Raw genomic sequence first — 19,271 nt, forward strand, 5'->3', positions numbered from 1 at the left:
ATCTGTCAACCCTTTTTCTGTGGATTCATTTTAATTTCACTTTTTGCATTTGGCCCTGCAGCAAAAAAAGACATAGCTAGTTTTTAAAGTGTGAGCTCTGTATTTTTCTTGTAGCTTTAACTGGCTTCAATTTACTTGGGAGAGAATGTCTCTTGAGTAAACATTATGCGATTTTAAAAATAACAGAAGCATTAGTTGAAACAAAAGTTGGATTGGAAAGTAAATGTAAACTTAGGGTTTAATTACATTTTGTGTCATAATGTGACTTCCCAGCCAGGGATTTAAAACACTACAGTTGAGCCCCAACTTGTCTTTCCAGTTTCTGTCTTTCACTGTTACTGGTGTGGGAGAAAATTGTATGGGCAGTGGGATCAGTGAGAGTCCACAGAGACAGAATAAACTCTGAGTTTATTCAAGCTAACAGCTGTCCCCTCTGCTCACTTTCAATAAGGATCATTTATCGGGTAAATATTATGCGTCAGGTAGAGTGATAGGTATGGGGGAAACAAAAATGAGCAAGATTCACAATAATAATAAGTAAATGTTGCTCTATTCCTTTGAAGAGCTCACAGTCCGAAAAAGAGAAAGCACCTAAAAGTAATACATGATACAGTCTATGTAAAGTAACAAAACATGCTAAAACACAGTGAGATGACTCCTCCTGGATTTATTCAAGGCACCTCATATTAAGACTCTCTCTAAACCAGTTTTCTTCCACTGTTTCCTATCTCCATAACTAGTTTCACCATCCATCCAGAAGCATAAGGACCATACTTGATACTTCCCTCTCCTTCATATACCGTATCTAATCCTAAATATGTTTACTTTCTCTCCATTGCCACAACCCTAGTTTAATATATCAGCATCTCTCGATTGAACTAACAAGTCTGACATCACCCACTTAGGTAACCCTCAAACTCTCAAATTCTTTCTTCACACAGAATTAGTTATTTTTTAAAAAAAAGCAACTAATCTTGCCTTCTTTATCTCATTTATAGTGGCTTCCCATTCTTCTTAGGATAAAGAGACCCCTTCTTCATATGGCTTCTAAGGCTCTATAGTCTATCCCTATTCAGGTCTCCTGTTTCATCTTATACCTCACTCTCTGACTCAAGTCCCCACTGGACATGGTCTTTATTCAATCCTTTCCTATATCCGAAATCCCCTCCTCACAAGGTTTTTGTACATGCTATTCCCTCAGCCTATAATTGACTTTTCTCACCTGGTTAATTCATCTCTCATATTCCAACTCAGGTGTCACTTCCTCCATGAAAACCCCTGCACTCTCTTACTAGGTCAAATACTCCTATTTGGGGGTTGATTATCATGTCCTTTTCCCTTTTTCATAGCATTTATCACAGCTTCAACTTTACATTTGTTTGTGAGACTTTCTGATTAATGTCTGACTCTGCCATTAGACTGAAAGCTCCACAAGGGCAGGGACCCTATTGATTTCTGCTCATCATTTGTCCAGTGCTTAGCACTGCTTAAAAGAGATAGGTATTCAATGGAACTTGTTGAATAAATGAAATGTAATAAGGAAAGAGTGATGTACTCTACCTGGGGGAGGGTTGGGATAATGTCACCAAAGAGGAGACAGTTGTGTTTGGTCTTTAAGGATTATCATTTATCAGGCAGGAAGAACATGTGAGCAGAGTCACAAAGAAATGCAACTGTCTGACAGCGCTCAGTATAACCGAAGCTGTAGGTGTGATCTGCTTGGGGGCTGCGGTGGGAATAGTAAAGTGTCAGAAATGAGGCTGGAGAGATTCAGGGACGAACCCACAGAGGGCCTTTTGTGCTCTGCAAAGCAATTTGGACTTTTGCCATGGGAAATCACTGAAGGGCTATAAAAAGGGAGTAAAATGATCATCAGATTTGCATTTTAGAAAAATCGCTCTCAGGGTAGTGTGAAGGATGTCCTTGGTAGGTTAACACTGCAAACAGGTTAATGTTGGAAACAAGGTGACCAGTTGGGAGGCTAGCCCAACAGTCTAAGTGAGAGATCATGAAAGGATGAACCAAGGTAGCACTAAGGAATTAAGAGGACTGAGCAGTTGCAAAAGGTATTTTGGCAATGGAGAATAAGGTAAAAGAAAAAATAATCAAAGCAGACCACTCTGACCTCTCATATGGGTTTCTAGGTTGGTATGGCCTTTGACCAAGGTATGGAGTACAAGATTTGGAGTCAACTGGTGATAGGCTGAGGGTGGTTCTAACTCCTTGAGGTTAAATGTCTAAAAGTCTTTGTGCCAAAACAATGTTTATCTTCCAAATCCTTTCTTTTCCTCTCTATGCAATAGTTTCAACTAAGTATATAACCACTTACTAGAGACCATATTGTCCATTTTCCCTTGCAGCTAGATGTGGCCATATGGTTAAGTTCTTGACAATGGAACATCAGCAGAAGTGTGCAATCTCTGTGTCATTTGCTTACAAGGAAATTGCTTGTCTTGGATTTCCTCTCAGACAACAAGGAGCAGGTTTAGCCTTCATGAGATAAATGAGAAAACATTTTAGGCATGGTAGGAACATAATCTAGAAAAAAACATGGGTCTCCAAATGGCCAGTGAAGCAGACAAGCCAAACCAATCATTCCACTTATCAGATCATTTATTCTGTGAAAAAGAAATAAACTTTACTTATTTAATCCATTGTATTTTGGAGTCTCATTTTTAAAGGAGCTTGGCTTAATGCCTAAATAAGAAAAGCTTTGCAGTAGAGGTATCCAATAGCCAACTCTATACATGGATTTGAAGCTCCAAAAAGAGGACTGGACTAGCAATAGAGAAGCAGTATCTTTTAGCATATGGATGGTAAAAACCATGGGTATAGAAGCACTGTGAAGACAGATGGGTATTTGCATCCTGGCTCCTATTTAGTCATGTGATTTTGAGTTGTTATGAGTATAAGCCTGTAGTATGTAAGCCTGCAATAATAACTATTAATTAAAGTAACCAACATTGCTGTAGCAGATAAATCTTCAAATATCAATAGCTTTAACACAAAGAAAATTTATTCCTCACCTGTGCAATGTCCAATTGTGTATTTATCAGGACCCATATTCCTTCATCCTCAGGATTCTCCTTCCCTCAGGGTACTGAATTCCTTTATTTACAATCCTTCTATATTTCGTTGTGGAAAGAGCACACATGGTTCGTAACCACTTTAGCTGGGAGGAGACATGCATATTTGGTTGCTGGGAACAATCACTTGTCCCCAACTAGATACAAAGGGGAATGGGAACTACACCCCTTGGCAGTCACTTCCCAGCAGAAATGCTATACAATGCAAATGGTGGTTGCACAAATCTTGGGTGAACATCTGTCTCAATAATAATTTCCCCTGCTTGTTGCAAGGATAAAAAGTTAAATTGGATAGCACACCTAACAGTATATACACGCATAAAGGATGCTCAATAATGTTAGTACCCCTCTTTCTCCATTCTACCTTTTTTTGAATGGGCAAGCTTCGGGAATCGAACGCAAGTCTCCAGCATGGCAGGCAAGAATTCTGCCACTGAGCCATCATCGCACCACCCACATAGAATTTTACTGTGTCCCAAATAGACCTTATATTTTCCCATTTCTGTGTCCTTACCTACACTCTTGCCTTTATATGCAAAACTCTAAGCACATTTATTCTCTTTTCCATTCTACCAACTACAATTCTCCCAATTTTTGAATATCGCTATCAGAGCAATCTCCTGGAATAAGCTTTTTCAAATTCTTCATGGTCAGATTTAATACATTTGAACCAACATCACAGTGTGTATGACCTTTTTATTTAGCCCTTATTAGATTTCTGTTTTGTATTGTAACAATGTGTGTACTGGTTACATTTCCTGACTATCTCCCAGCCTAAGATGGAAGGAAAGCTCCCTGAAGGCAGCCACTACTTAGCTCCCTTTTGTTCACAGCAGTTAAAACAGCAAACTGAGTTTAGACCTTGAGCTTAAAAGACAGCACACAGAGATTTGGGGTCTCCTCACAAAGGATGAAAAGGTGAATATTTATTCAAGCAACTTTGGAAAAGACATAAAAGCAATTCGTCTGAAGTACATACATATGCCAGCGATGACTACCTGAATTGCTGGAATGCTACCACATTTCTTCAGTTCACATCGTATGTAACATGAGGAAGCATGTGTTGCAAGATCAGCTTATGAATAAATCATGTACTTAACGAACAATAAAGCAACATATCTTTAAATATTATGATACCCAAGAAAAACAAACAATTCTGAAGAGGCTTCTTTAAGAACTCTCCACATGCTCAAATTGAGGTGGTGATGTGGCAATTCTCTGGGCAATTTGATAAATGTCAACAATCAAGCTATTCAAATCCATCCATCAGGCGAATATACCATATCTGAATTACCTGAGCCATTGCCAAGCCACTTTGTTCTGTTTAGATATAGCTTCGTCCTGAAAAGAAGAAGAAAAAAGAAAAAACTGGGGTAATTGGGCTTAGATAACCCACTGACAATGGCTGTATTTTCCTTTTCCAACAACTATCCTGATAGAAGTTGGCAATGAATAGACAGAGGTATTTTTTAGCAAATAATTGGATTATATTTTTCCAACCAAATAATATGCACTCTCTTGTAAAGAGAGAGATGTGAGCCCCACTAGCACTGCTTTTCCTACACCAGATGCTCCAAGATACCCTCAGAATCCCTGGAGAACCCTGAAGCAGAACTTCTGCCTTATATATTCCCCAAGTGGGGAAAGAAAGTTTACCAAAGATGCATCCTGGGATGCAATCCATGTCCAAATCAAATTCCTGGCAATCCAGGACCACTGAGGACAGCTCAAATCCAGGCTTCTCCACTAAAGCCTGCCCATTACTTATCCCAGCGTTCACCAGAATATGAGAAGTCTTAGCCTGGGTATTGGGGGCTGAATCATGGGCCCCATAAAAGGCATGTTCTGGTCCCATATCCTGGTCCTGTGGGTGTGAACCCATTTGGAAATAAGACCTTTGAAAATGTTATTAGTTAAGAGGTAACCATACTAAATGAGGGTGAGCCTTAATCCAATATGGGTGAAGTTCTTATAAGCAAAGGAAAAGAGAAGTCAGAGGGAGCAGCCAGAAGCTGGAAGGCAACAGAACCCAGAAGAGAAGGAAGAAGATGCTGTTATGTGCCTTGTCATGTGACAGAAAAGTCAAGAATTCCCAATGTTTACCAGCAGCCACCCCTAGAATGTCTTCATGGAGAAAGCATTGTCTTGTTTAAGCCTCGATTTTGGACTTCTAGCTTCAAAACCATGAGCCAATAAATTTCCATTGAGGCCTTTATCTTAGCAGAAGGAAAACGAAGAAACTGGAGGTTAGGGATGCAGTAGGATCCCGTTTGGATAATATGCTACATTTCAACACCAGTGTCACGGGTTTTGGGTCTTTCAGGGATGATAGCATTTCATTGTATAAGAAGAGTATGACCCAAAAGGAGTTCTGTAAAGCACAAAACCCAGGAGTCATCCTTTATACTAAGGGTACTATATTAAGTCTGGAAAACATCACACACCGTAATCCTCTCTCAGATATTCACAGCACATATTAGTACATACAGGATCTGAAAAGCCCTGCAGTGAAGAAACCTGTTGAAACTACTATTTCACAAATTTGTCAAAAGGAAGATTTGGGGGAATAGTACCTACTAACATCTTTTCTCAATAGGCTGTGTTCCATGGGGCCAGGATCATGCTGTTTTGTTCACTGCTATTTCTCAATTGCTTAGCAGTGTACTGAACGCTTTTAAAATTTTGATGAATTAGTGAATATCTCCCAGATGTAGGTTCCCACAGAACATGCTTTGTAAAACTGTGTGACAAAAACATTGCACCTCTGCGGAATACTTCAAAAGAGGACAACCTCACTTTGAATCTCTTATTTAAATCCCAGTTTGTGAGTTAATTAATAAGAGGACACTGGTATGTATTATTTGTGGTCCAAAAACTTTTCCTTTCTACTCGACTAACTTTTTGTAAGGTCGTATTATCCTATCCAAATATTTCAAGATGTCTGGTAATTTAGTATCTAAACCAGCGGTGCTCAAAATTTACTGTGTGTAACAATCTCTTGAAGAGATTATTAAAAATGCTGAGTCTAGACATTCAGTACTTTTAAGCTGGGGTCCTAGCCTCTATATTTCACACAAATACTCCAGGTCATTCTGATGTAGATGGACAGGTGAAACACACTGTAAGAGATGCCGATTGAAAGACACTTTTATAGAGAAACCCTGGATTTGGCATCAGAAACCTGGGTTTGAGTCCCATACTGACCCCTCATTAGTTGTGTGGTTATGAGCAAAAATTAGAACACGTTGGAATCTCTAAGCCTCACTTCCTCTCTGTGGGATTCGTAACACATCTCCACCGACTTACCTAGCTACCTACCCACCCACCTCATACATGGGTATAAGGAGAAAGCACTTAGGAAAATCTTCCCTGAAACCTAGCAGGTACTCAACACACATTTGCTGAAAGAATTAATAAATTCAGTTATTTCAACAATCTATAGTATTCAAAAAAACAAAACAAAACTATGTCATAGCAAGTTTTCAGCACAGACAGGTTTTCTGTTGGTTACTGAAAGACAGATAAAACCGGGCTGGACCGTATTCATGTTCACCAGTCTGGCAAATGGTTCCACAATTTATTTGGCTCATATAATAGAGATGATATTGGCCAAGTCACAGAGAGGGCCAAGCTCTGTGACAGTGGCCACTCACTACACACAGAATGTCAAAATATTTTCTCTGTTTGGTACCAATCCTTCATAAAGCACACCCTGAACTCTTTTTTTTTTTTTTAACTTTTTTTATTAATTAAAAAAAATTAAAAAACAAAACATTTATATATCATTCCATTCTACATATACAATCAATAATTCTTAATATCATCACATAGTTGCATATTCATCATTTCTTAGTACATTTGCATCGATATAGAAAAAGAAATAAAAAGATAACAGAAAAAGAAATAAAATGATAATAGAGAAAAAAAAAGACTATACATACCATACCCCTTACCCCTCGCTTTCATTTACCACTATTTCAAACTGAATTTATTTTAACATTTGTTCCCCCTATTATTTATTTTTATTCCATATGTTCTACTCTTCTGTTGATACAGTAGCTGAAAGGAGCATCAGACATAAGGTTTTCACATTCACAGAGTCTCATTGTGAAAGCTATATCATTGTTCAATCATCATCAAGAAACATGGCTACTGGAACACAGCTCTACATTTTCAGGCAGTTCCCTCCAGCCTCTCCACTACATCTTGAACAAGGTGATATCTCCTTAATGCGTAAGAATAACCTCCAGGATAACCTCTAGACTCTGTTTGGAATCTCTCAGCCATTGACACTTTGTCTCATTTTACTCTTCCCCCTTTTGGTTGAGAAGGTTTTCTCAATCCCTTGATGTTAATTCTCAGCTCATTCTAGGGTTTTTCTCAGTCCATTGTTGCTGAGTCTCAGATCATTCTGGGATCTCTGTTCCACATTGCCAGGAAGGTCCACACCCCTGGGAGTCATGTCCCACACAGAGAGGGGGAGGGTGGTGAGACTGCTCATCATGTTGGCTGGAGAGAGAGGCCACATCTGAGCAACAAAAGAGGCTCTCTTGGGGGTGACTCTTAGGTCTAAATTTTAAATAGACTTGACCTATCCTTTGTGGGGTTAAGTTTCATGTGAACAAACCCCAAGACTGGGGGCTCAGCCTATAGCTTTGGTTGTCCACACTGCTTGTGAGAATATCAAGAATTCAACTTGGGGAAGTTGAATTTCTCCCCACTCTCACCATTCCCCGAAGGGGGCTTGCAAATACTTTTCCAGTTACTGATCAAATCATTCTGACACCCTGAACTCTTAAGTAGGCAAATAGCTAAACATTTTCGCAGCTATGTAGACATTTACAAAAGGAAGGTTCTTGTTAATCATGTATCCTCACTAATAACTAACTGTGTCCAAAAATTAGAACACATTGGAATATACATAATGATAATATGGTAAGTGGCATATTCAATTCAGAAGATTCTTCTGGAGCTTGAAGTTCTCAGGTTAATTAGAAACACTGCCCAATAGAATACTTTCAAAGTTCTGGGGGTTGTGTTGACTATTCCAGCTCTGCGGCATATTCTGAAGGTTACCTTTTGGAACTGATCTGATATTTGCTTTTATCTGATCTGTTTGCTATTGATAGACTGTTATTTATGTTTTGTGCATAAAGTAAGAAAATAAGCTCAATGACTATAATATTCTACCTAAAACATGAATGATTAGAGATTAGTGTTTCTTATTTTAAATTCTTATCTAATTGCTGATTTTAAACTCTTCAGTTATCAGTGCTTTTTCTTGCTCAAGCACTCAGTGGGTGGGTACCCAGCAAATTTCATTGGCTCATAGATCTGAGATTAATGACAGCAAGAGAGTGCTGTATTTGGGCTGTGATCTATTTTCCTTACCTGTGTTATATGTTAGCAGTCACAAGTATGATTGTTTACAGGCCCCAGAGAGGTAAACCAATGAATGAATCAAGCCAAATTTGGTGACTCCATCAAAAGATGGCAGCGACAATATGATATAACTACAGTAAACAAATTCATAGAGACAAAAAGTAGATTACAGGTTAAGAGAGGTGCAGGGCAGGGAGATGGGGCATTAACAGTGGGTAAAGAGTTTCTCTTTACTGGTTGGGTTGATGGAAAAGTTTTGGTAATCGATGATGGTAATGATGAATGTAATTAATTGTGAATGTAATTAACACCACTGAATTACATACTCGTAAGTGATTTAAATGAGAAATTTTTTATTGTATATGCCATCACAATAAAAGTCAGATTTAAAAAAAAAAAGATAGCAATGATGACTCAGCTCCAGCTGGCTGATTGCAGGAGAGAATGCAGCCTCAGCATTGCCAGGACTTCCACTGTTTCAAGAATGCTCTGTCACATAATATGCACTCAATAAATACTTGTTGAATGAATTGATAGATATTCAGATTTCTATTTGAAATCTCCAGATTTTGAAATGTAAATAACACAATGTAATAGTTAAGAACACGGACCCTGGAGCCAGACTGCATGGGTTCAAAACCTAGTTCTGCCGCTTACCAGCTAAGTGACCTTGAGCAAGTTATACATCAACTCCATGCCTCAGTTTTTCCAACTGTGAAATGGGGGAAAATAATAATACCTAACTCATAAAATTGTGTGCACATAATTTTTGAAATTTTTTTTTTAAATCTTGGGACAGTACCTGCTCCACTGTGTTACATAAATAAATACAAAAAAAATTAAACCAGGGTAAGAGAAAACTGTACAGGTTAACATTGTGCAAGATTGAAGGAAACATGACTGCAAACTGTTCTACTAACATTACTCTGTCTTCATTTATATGCTTCATCTATATTTGCTCAAGGAATTGCACTCTAAAACACCAAAGCCTTATAAATGTGCCCTAAATTTAGATAACATATTCACATGTATTGTTTCCATCGTCCCCATCATAACCATGTGATGACGTCATTCTGCAGTCAAGGAAACTGATTTTCCACCGGACTTTACAGGGTTTGGTCAGGGTGACGATCATGCAGGTAACTCACCGCCTGGGCAGGGACACTCAGGATGTCTTCAAGGGTTTGACCCATAGCAGATCGAGGAATCCATAAAATGCCACACCCAGGAATCAGGATGGGCAGAATCAGAGGCCTTTACATCAGCACACATTTTGCCATAGAACATCTTATCCAATAAATAAATGATCAAATTAAATAAATGTTGGTTCAATCCCCTCAGGCTTATTTTTATTTTTAAAAAATATTTTTATAGAGAAATCTTCATGCACATATGTTCCATACACAAAGTATAATCAATGGTTCACAATTTTTTATCACATAATATATCACAATTTTATCACATAATTGTATATTCATCACCATGATCATTTTTTGAGCATTTGTACCACTCCAGAAAATGAAACAAAAAGGAAAAAGAAAAATTCACACATACCATACTCCTTAGCCCTCCCTCTCATTGACCACTAGTATTTCCATCTACCCAATTTATTTTAACCTTTGTCCCCCCAATTAATTATTTTTTATCCATTTTTTTACTCATCTGTCCATATTTCCCTCCACCTACTCCAATACACCATAAACTAAAAAGACATATCTATATAATGCATAAAAATAACCTCCAGGATAGCCTCTCAGTTCTTTTTGAAATCTCTCAGCCATTGCAGCTTTATTTTGTCTCATTTCTCTCTTTCCCCTTTTGGTCAAGGGTTTTTCAATCCCTTGATGCCAGATCCCAGCTTATCGTAGGGCTTCTGTCCCACGTTGCCAGGCAGATTTACACCCCTGGGAGTCATGTCCCAATAGGAGGGATGGCAGTAGTTGACGGAGTTGGCTTAGAGAGAGAAGCCACATCTTAGTGACAAAAGAGGGTCTCTGGGGGTGATGCTTAGGTACAATTTTTTTAAACTTTTTTTATTGTGTAGTATAACATATGTACAAGGCAAAGAAATAAAAATACAATAGTTTTCAAAGCACTCTTCAACAAGTGTTTACAGGACACATCCCAGAGTTTGTTATGGGCTACCATACAATGCTCTCATATTTTTCCTTCTAGATGCTCCAGAATATAGGAAGCTAAAGGACTTACATATTGTTTTAGTCATCACAATTGATTTTTTATCCTTCTTTTTTGTGAAAAATAACATATATACAAAAAAGCTATAAATTTCAAAGCACAGCACCACAATTAGTTGCACAACATATTTCAGATTTTGACATGGGTTGCAATTTCACAATTTTTTTTGTGAAAAGTTTTTACTTCTAGCTGCTCTAAAATATGGGAGACTAAAAGAGATATCAATTTAATGATTCAGTATCCATATTCATTTCTTAAATCCCATCTTCTATGTACAACTCCACCATTACTTCTGATCTTTCCATCCCTCTCTTTAGGGGTGTTTGGGCTATGGTGAATCTAAATTTTTGATATTGGAAGGGTCTGTCACTAATATGGGGTAGGGAGATGGAACTATCTGATGTTCTGGAGAGGCTGGGTTACTTGTGAGGGACCAGGGACCCATCTGGAGATTGTAGGTTTCTGGCAAGTTACTCTAGTGCCTGGAACCCTTGTGGAATCTTCTAAATTGCCCTAGGTGTTCCTTAGGATTGGCTGGAATGGTCCTGGTTGGGGTTGGCAGGTTATGATAAGTAGCAAGGTCTAACTGTGTGACCTTGCGTAAGAGCAACCTCCAGAGTAGTCTCTCGACTATTTGAACTCTCTCTGCCACTGATACTTTATTAATTGCACTTCTTTTCCCCCCTTTTGGTCAGAATGGAATTGTTGATCCCATGGTGCCAGGTCTGGATTCATCTCTGGGAGTCATCTCCCATGTCACCAGGGAGACTTTCACCCCTGAATGTCATGTCCCACGCAGGGAGGGGGGGGGCAATGATTTCACTTGCAGAGTTGGGCTTAGAGAGACTGAGGTTTTACGCCTACTTTTAAGTGGGCTTAGCTTATCCTTTGCTGGAATAAGTTTCATAAGGACGAAACCCAAAATCAAGGGGGTTGGCCTATTGATTTGGTTATCCCCACTGCTTGTGAGTATATCAGAAATTCTCCAAATGGGGAAGTTGAATATTTCCTCTTTTCTATATCATTTTGTTAATTCTTGTTTTAAAAATGTGGTGTAGGTGCAATGGTGGCACAGTGGCAGAATCCTCACCTGCCGTGCCAGGGAGCCGGGTTCAGTTCCCAGTGCCTGTCCATGTATTAAAAAAAAAAATGTTGTGTAATAATTTAATGTCTTTTCTTTCTGTGTCCAAGCCTTTTTGTAGCCCTTTCTCCTAGGAACTGTACAAGCATGTCACCTAACTACACAGGCTTGTACATGGCTTGTATTAAAAGCAGTTAGGAACACCGTATCAGTGTTTTCCATCATTTTCCGGGTTGCTGTTGGTTTAAGGAAGATTCTTAATGTTATTTAAACACAGGAGACTATTTGAAATTTCTTGGTAGATGAATATGATAATAACAATTTAAAAGAAAAAAAACAACTGTCATCTTGAGATAAAAGCTCTCATTCACTAGGGTAGGCACCTTATCTGGATAATTCAAGACTTCTTGGAAGAAAAAGGTCAATGTAGTCCTGGCTGATTCCTTTTCTAGAATAACAGCAGTAACTTTAGGTATTCCCTTCTAATCTGTGATTCCCTTCTAATTTGTTAACGTCCGGGCATTAAAACTCTTTTTCCAGAGTTTTAAATTTTTGTTTTGTTGTGTATTTAATCTATGCCTTCTTACAAATGAGAAAGCACCCACTGTTCAAAAGAATTATTGCTAAATTAAAATTTTCAACTTTCATGCATCACAGGACACTGGTAGGAAAATGAAAAGATGACCCACAGAATGAGGGGGAGTATTTTCAAATTCTATTTCTGATTAAGGTCTAGTACCCAGAATATATAAAGACTTCCTACAACTCAATCACAAAAAGACACACAACCCAATTTAAAACTGAACAAAGTGTAATAGAATATAAATTTCTCCAAAGAAGTTATACAAACGGCCAATAGTGCATAAAAACACTCAATATCTTTGGTCATTAGGGAAAAGCAAATCACAAGTACAACGAAATACCATTTCACACTTCTTAAGGAGGCTATCATCAAAAAACGAAAATAACAAGTGTTGACAAGGATATGGAGAAGTCAGATCTCTCATACATTGCTGGTGGGGATATGAGATGACACTGACACTGTGGAAAGCACTTTGACAGTTCCTTACACAGTTAAACATAGAATTACCATAATATCCAGTAATTCTACTCAGGTATATACCCAAAGATTTGCACATATATGTTCAAACAAAAGCCTGTAAATGAATGTTCATAGCATTACTCATGATAGCCAAAAAAAGGAAACAGCCCAAACATCCATCAACTGATGAATGGGTAAACAAAATATGATATATACATACAAAGGACAATTATTCAATCAGAAAGAGGAATTGAGTACTGACAAATGCTACAACATAAACGGACCTTGAAAACATTATGTTAAGTAAGAGAAGTCAGACACAAAAGCCATATGCTAAATGAACCAATTACATGATATAACCAGAATCACAACTAACTGCTTAATGGGTACAGGATTTCCTTTTAAGGTGATGAAAATGTACTGAAATTAAATAGTGGTAGTGTGAATGCAGTAAAAACCACTAACTATGCACTTTAAAATACTTAGAATGGTCAATTTTATGGTGAGTTTAACTTCAGTAGAAAAAAAAATAAAAAGAAGACGAGATTACTGCCCATTAAGGGCTCAAACCCCCAATGGGAGAAAAGACCTTTCACACACAGAATCAAAAAAACAAAAATAAATAAATAAAAAGGATTTTCACACGCATAATCATTGTACACAATATATCACACAGTGATTTTAGGAAGATAAATACTACATCTACAAGATCATGGAACAATAAGTTGCCCTTTTTTCTTTATTTCATTGTGTCATTTATTATTAACTCTTTGTTCTTGAATGACATTTTCTGTCTTTCAATTTGCCAGTAGAAACTTCAACTTTTCTGGTGTTACAGCTCCATTTCCACATTCCCTGTCAACAGTTTAGCCAATTTGGCTATTGATTAAGGAATATTTGTGGAAACATTTTCCTTTTATAAATTATATTAACAGATTTAGTTAAAAATAACAGAATCTTAAAGGTAAGTAAGATGAAGGATAGCATTTATCACAAGTCAGTAATTTGAGTCTTTCTTTAAAGGAGGTAAAAGAATCAGAAACACTGATGTATCTGATAGAAAAAATAAAGAACACCAAAAAAAAAATTATTTAGCTTCCCCCAAAATAAGAAGATACACATTTTCTCCCCAAAAGAAGTGTCTTCTCTAGTATTAAAATATTTTTGTGGACAATAAATACAAATTCTATAAATGGGTCTGTAGAATATACTATACGCCCCAAACTAATTTTTCTGAACTGCAAATTTTCTGATTAACTAAGTTGTGCAAGTAGAAAAGTTGGAAAACTTTTTAAAAGGTTGAGAAAAAATTTCATTTAAATTAATACTTGCTAACCAGTTGATGGCACATTCAGTTAGATCAGAGAATACAATTACAAAGAACATGGCAGATACATGGAAAAATCTGAGCCTAAATCCAGTCGCCAATGGATTCCAAAGAACAATTTCCTGAAATTATGTTGAATACAAGAGCTATGGATATAAACTTCCTAAATAAATTTTCTACTTAAAATATTGTTAGTCTTTTATGACATAGCTATTGAAATGTTACTATTACCCGGTTTTTTCAAACAGGCAGGGGAAAAAAATTGAGCAAGTATCTGAATAATTCAGGCTAAAAACAAAACAAAACACCTTGCTTTCTGCTCAAGTATGTGGCTATTTCAGGCAAAAGCAAAGGCAGTTTTAACCAGCACTAGTTGGAAAATTGTGGCAGGAGTAATTCTGTCTCACAGAAGTTAAACATATTTGGTTCACATGCTGTTATTGTAAGGAAATTTGAGAAATAGAGAAACTGAAACCAACCTGTTGAAGGTGAACAAGAGTTTGATGAAAATAACTGCTTTTATTTTATGTCAAAATTAAGTGAGATAGGGAGGGCATGGCAGAGTCTGCAGATAGTATGTTTTCTATGGTCAAATTCTAACAATGCCCCATCAGAGTACAGATCTAAACAATTGGCTAAAATAGTTACAGAAGCTGAGAACTCCATCTCCTCACTTAATGGTGTTGGGAACAAAGTATAAACTGGTGAAACATAAGGGGAAAGCAGCAAGTTAAGGCAACCCCTTGCCAAACAGCCAGTTTCGTGGGTTTTTCCTACTTCCCTCTTTCTTGCCATTCAGGTTTCAGGCCTCAGCTTTTTGCCCAGACTTGTAAACTTCATGACTAAACGAATCTCATAAGGAGACTATATTCAGCTCCTGTAATCCCTCACCTCTCAGTAAAAGAAAAGCCCCTATGAGGGAGAAAATGGAGGTTAAGTGTACTTCATTGCTGGCAGCCTGGGGTAACTGACCCAAGCAAGATTATGAATGGGGGCAGAGTGACAAAGGAGAGAGCGAAAGGATTTGCTCCTGCTTTTAGGAAAAGTTTGGCCACTGCCTTCATCCTCTCTGTAGCCAATTTCCTTTGGAGACACACATATTCACACATGCAGCACAGGACTTCTTTATTTCCATCAAGGATCTACTGGTGACAGAGGGTGGGAAGGGAGGGACTGGCTTTAAGGACAAGACCCAGCCAGTTGATAGAGAAAGCAGGATGGTGGCCAAGGTACTGCAGGCGAGGGTTGATAAGGCAGGAGCTGGTATATGCCATTCTGAAGTTTGGGGTTCATAAAACTCTCCTGCTCTGGGATGGTTTCAAGCTGGCCATCCCAGCTGCAACATGGGATTCCACAGCTCATGGCACCACAAGATTGTTCCTAAAATGGTGACCCCCATTTATAAGCACCATGTAAGGCTACCTAAGATGGGCAAGGCCTGCACACAGAGGGACACAATTGGCCACCTCTGTCAAATCCCTTTCAGCGCCTCTTCTTGGAGCTGAAAGCTCACAGATCTGGAATTTGGGGAGAGGACAATCCCTTTTCCTGTCACTTAGAATTCCCTGAAAATTTGAGCTATTTGGAGACAGTGGAATTTCTCCCTCCCCTCATTAACTGATTTGAAAACAAATAGGCCTCTCTGTTCTCGACCTCCCTACTTCTCCCATCCTTCCACCCCCACCCTGCCTGGACACACACACAAAGGTTATTCTCTAATTTCCTCTCAATTGTGGATCTATCATCTTTGTGGACGCTGAGGGTGAGAACCTAGGGTTCTTCAGTACCAAGAGACCAGCCTCGCGGGCGAAGAAGCCTAGTGGGCAGAGAACCCACGCAGCAGCAGGAAGAGAACCAGAAAGCTCAGGTGGCAGACCCGCACAGAAAGCCGACCCTCAGCTCAGGGCCCGAGCCTTGAGATCTTGTCAGAGGTGGGGGGGGGGGGGGGGGGGGAGTCTTCCTGGTTACCGAGACTCCCCAAACCAGAACCACTTAGACTAGCACTCTTTCTGCTCCGCAGTCCTGGACCCTGGAGCTCTGCGCACAAGTCCCGGGCTCCAGATTGCATGCCAAAGCAGGCTCCCCGAGGTGCCTCGGAGTGCATTCGGCCCTCTGGGTTTTTTAAATAGCGCCTGAGCAATTCGTGTCGTAAATACACAGGGGACAGAGAATTTGGAGTTGGTTAGGGCGCGGAGCTGGGGAGCTGAAAAGCGCTGACTTGTCGCCTGAGAGAGTAGGGTAGGGGCTATTCTTCGGTTATCTCCAAGGATTGTGTTCCTTGGGGAGGGGCGGGGGTGGGGAACGAGGGAGCGGGAGAGAGGCTGTATGGGAACTCTATTCTTTGCACGATTTTTCCATAAACCTACAACTTCACTAATAAAAAAAACCTAATTAAAATATTAAGAAAGGAGACATCGTGTTCTTTTCAACGGTAAATAAAGGAAAAAACAACTAGTAAGGGGTCATTCTTTTTCTGTATCGCATCTTTTCTCTTTCCCTCTCTACTTCGATCTGTCTTACTTTGATCTCTTTCTTTCCTTCCTTCCTGCCTGCCTTAACCTTAGGGCTTATAAAGAAGACGAACAGCTCAGAAGAATCCTCGGCTGGGGAGGTGAAAGGCATTTATTGTCTGGAAGTGGGGTGAAGGGAAAGATACTAAGACATCGCGGCACGAACCCCCGAATTCCGACATTTTAAAGCCAATGCCACCGGTCTCCGGCTATAAAGTTGTACTGAGTTTGAGATCTACCTATCGGCCCACACTCGGCCCTGGGAAAGTAGCAGAAACTTGCTTCGGCTTTCAACTTGACAGTTAAATTTGTGAAAGCTGTTTCGGACCCGTCAGGGTGAGGAGAGCAGCAGGGCAGGGCCGAGTGTGGGCGGCCGGGTCCCTGCCTGCACCAGACAGTCTCTGCGTGTAGTCTGAGCTCTGGAGGGAAGTGGGGACGCAGGCTGCAAATAGGCTGCCCCCCTCCCCCCGTTTGTGTGACCGGGGACTCGGTGCACACACGCTGGGAGCAGATCCGGTCGCCGGGGCACTAATCCGGACCGGCTAGGTCGTCGCTCCCCACGGGTCTATCCGCAACGGCCGCCTTCGTGCTTCCGAGATGCGGCCAGAGTGGGAATCTTCACTGTGATATCCACTGTGGGAGGACAAACTGGTGGCGGGTAAGAAGTTAATCAATGCTCGCGGGGCGACGGCACCCAGCACTGCGAGCGCGAGAGGCCGGGTCGGAGCTCACCCCACCCCCTCTCCCCCCACGCACGTCCACCCACACCCCACCCAGCCGCCAACATCTCCGCCCCACACCGAGCTCCGATCTGCAGCAGGACAGATTCGAGCTCCCGGTTATTTTCAAAAATAACCTTCTCCCCACCCCGCCCGCCAAAGTCACGCCTCGGCCCAGGCGGGAAAGAACAGGTTGACCCGCGGTGCGCGGTTCTCCAGCCAGCCGCCGCGCCCTCGCTAGGACGCCCGCCTCCCTGGCGGGTGCTCGGCGCGCAGCCCTTCCCCGCGCCATTGATGCGCTCCTCTAGGCTGGTGTTCCGAGAGTTCCCCCCATCCGGCTCTGTTCCCCGCCCCCTTGACGTGGGCCATCTAAAACACTGCAACGTCGTCTGCGGCTGGTGGCATTTAGAAAAGAGGCCAAGGTCAAGGCTCGTGGGCTGCAGCGATCCGCTGGCGTCTGCTGCCCTAGGCACAAGCGGGTCCCATGCGCCGCCGCTGGGGGAGGGTCGCAGCGCCTGGGTCTACCTCGAATTTGAGGGACTGGGTCCGTGACCCCATTTCCGGCTAGCCCGCGCCCCGTGCCCACATTTTTCTCTTTTCCGCTTCGGACGATTCGGGGATTTTGATTAAATGCAGATCTGTCTCCACATCGCAGAAGGATGGTCCCAGATGGCGAGGGTTCCTGGACACTGCGACCCATCCCGCGGTCGGAGCCAAAGCGGTGGGAAAGTTCTAGATCTGGACGCGCCTCTTCCCCTGCCCGGGTGTACAGGTCCGCGCTCTGGACGGGCCCACCCCCACTCCGGCCCGCAGAGTTTTCGACTTTATGATACACAACCCCCCCCCCACACACACACACACACACATACACCGCTTCCCACGTAAAGGCCCCACTTTCTGTGTCCAGATGCAAACTCAGCTGGAAGTTGAAAGCAAGGCCAAAGAGGTGGGGGAAAGGTCAGAGATACACGGCAGTGAGAGGATGAGAAGCGAGAAGTCAAAAGCGAGGAGGAGAAAGAAAGAGATGGAAGCACTGGAGGTCAAAGGGACAGGGGCGGGGGACTGCGCGCGGGGGAGCAGGCGCATCAGCTCGGGCGCGGGTACGCATCCCCAGCGCCAGCCGGCAGCTCCGCCCGCGCGCGCCAAGCGGGGTCAGGCGGGGACTCACATGGTCTGACCGCAGAGCCGCTCTCCCACAAGACTACGAGTGGGTGATTTCGGGTGCTCCCCGCAGCCTTCTCCTGGCTGCCTGTGGCGTAAGGGCAAAAACAAAACAAAACAGATCACGGGATACAACTGAGACGGGCCGCTCAGCGCCGCGGGGACAGCTCTCACTGCGCAGGGAACAGGGCGCGGTGACTTGGGCTGCGGCTGGTAGCCTAGAAATAGCGAATTTTCAGACCGAATCAACTAACAAAGGAGAGTAGCGGGCGTAAATTTGCGCAGTGTCCCCCCTTTCCAGGGACAACGCGACCCCCCCACCCCCAGCCCACATCGCCACTTTCCAGGCAAGAGTTGGGAAAGCACCTATTTGGAGAAGGGAAGGCTTATAATTCTATTATAATTTGCAGCAGTTTGGTTATTTTTTCCAGGAGTGGGGTGGCGTGGGGGGACACTGAGTGAAGAAAACACTCCGCCTCTGTCTCCGACCCTACTTACTCGCCTACCATTGTTATCCCCTCACCTGCAGCTACAGGCACTGGCTGAAAAGGACAACGACGCGGGGCAGTTGAGCTCTTGGGGTTGCCCGTAGAACTAGGGAGGAGGGGTCCGGAACCAGGTTTCCCCAGAGAACTAGGGAGAGATGCGGGGAATCGTAACAGGACTGTGCGATGTGGACTGGGGGTGGGAGTGGGGGGAGGGGGCGGTGAGAGACGGCGAGGAAGGTGCTGGCAAAGAGAATTTATAGGTGATCTCCAGTTTGGGAG

The 19,271-nt window shown here is 41.7% G+C and overlaps 1 long non-coding RNA gene across 1 annotated transcript; it reads right to left on the reverse strand.

Annotated features, from left to right (window-relative positions):
- Positions 1-2,348: 2,348 nt before the first annotated feature.
- Positions 2,349-18,605, reverse strand: LOC143681088 (uncharacterized). The gene is made up of 3 exons (XR_013174352.1): positions 18,512-18,605; positions 4,381-4,427; positions 2,349-2,490 (listed from the first exon to the last, which is right to left on the reverse strand). It is a non-coding gene; the product is annotated as an uncharacterized LOC143681088 (long non-coding RNA).
- Positions 18,606-19,271: the final 666 nt, after the last annotated feature.

The sequence above is a fragment of the Tamandua tetradactyla genome, chromosome 4 (genome assembly GCF_023851605.1).
Source record: "Tamandua tetradactyla isolate mTamTet1 chromosome 4, mTamTet1.pri, whole genome shotgun sequence".
Taxonomy (NCBI): Eukaryota; Metazoa; Chordata; class Mammalia; order Pilosa; family Myrmecophagidae; genus Tamandua; species Tamandua tetradactyla.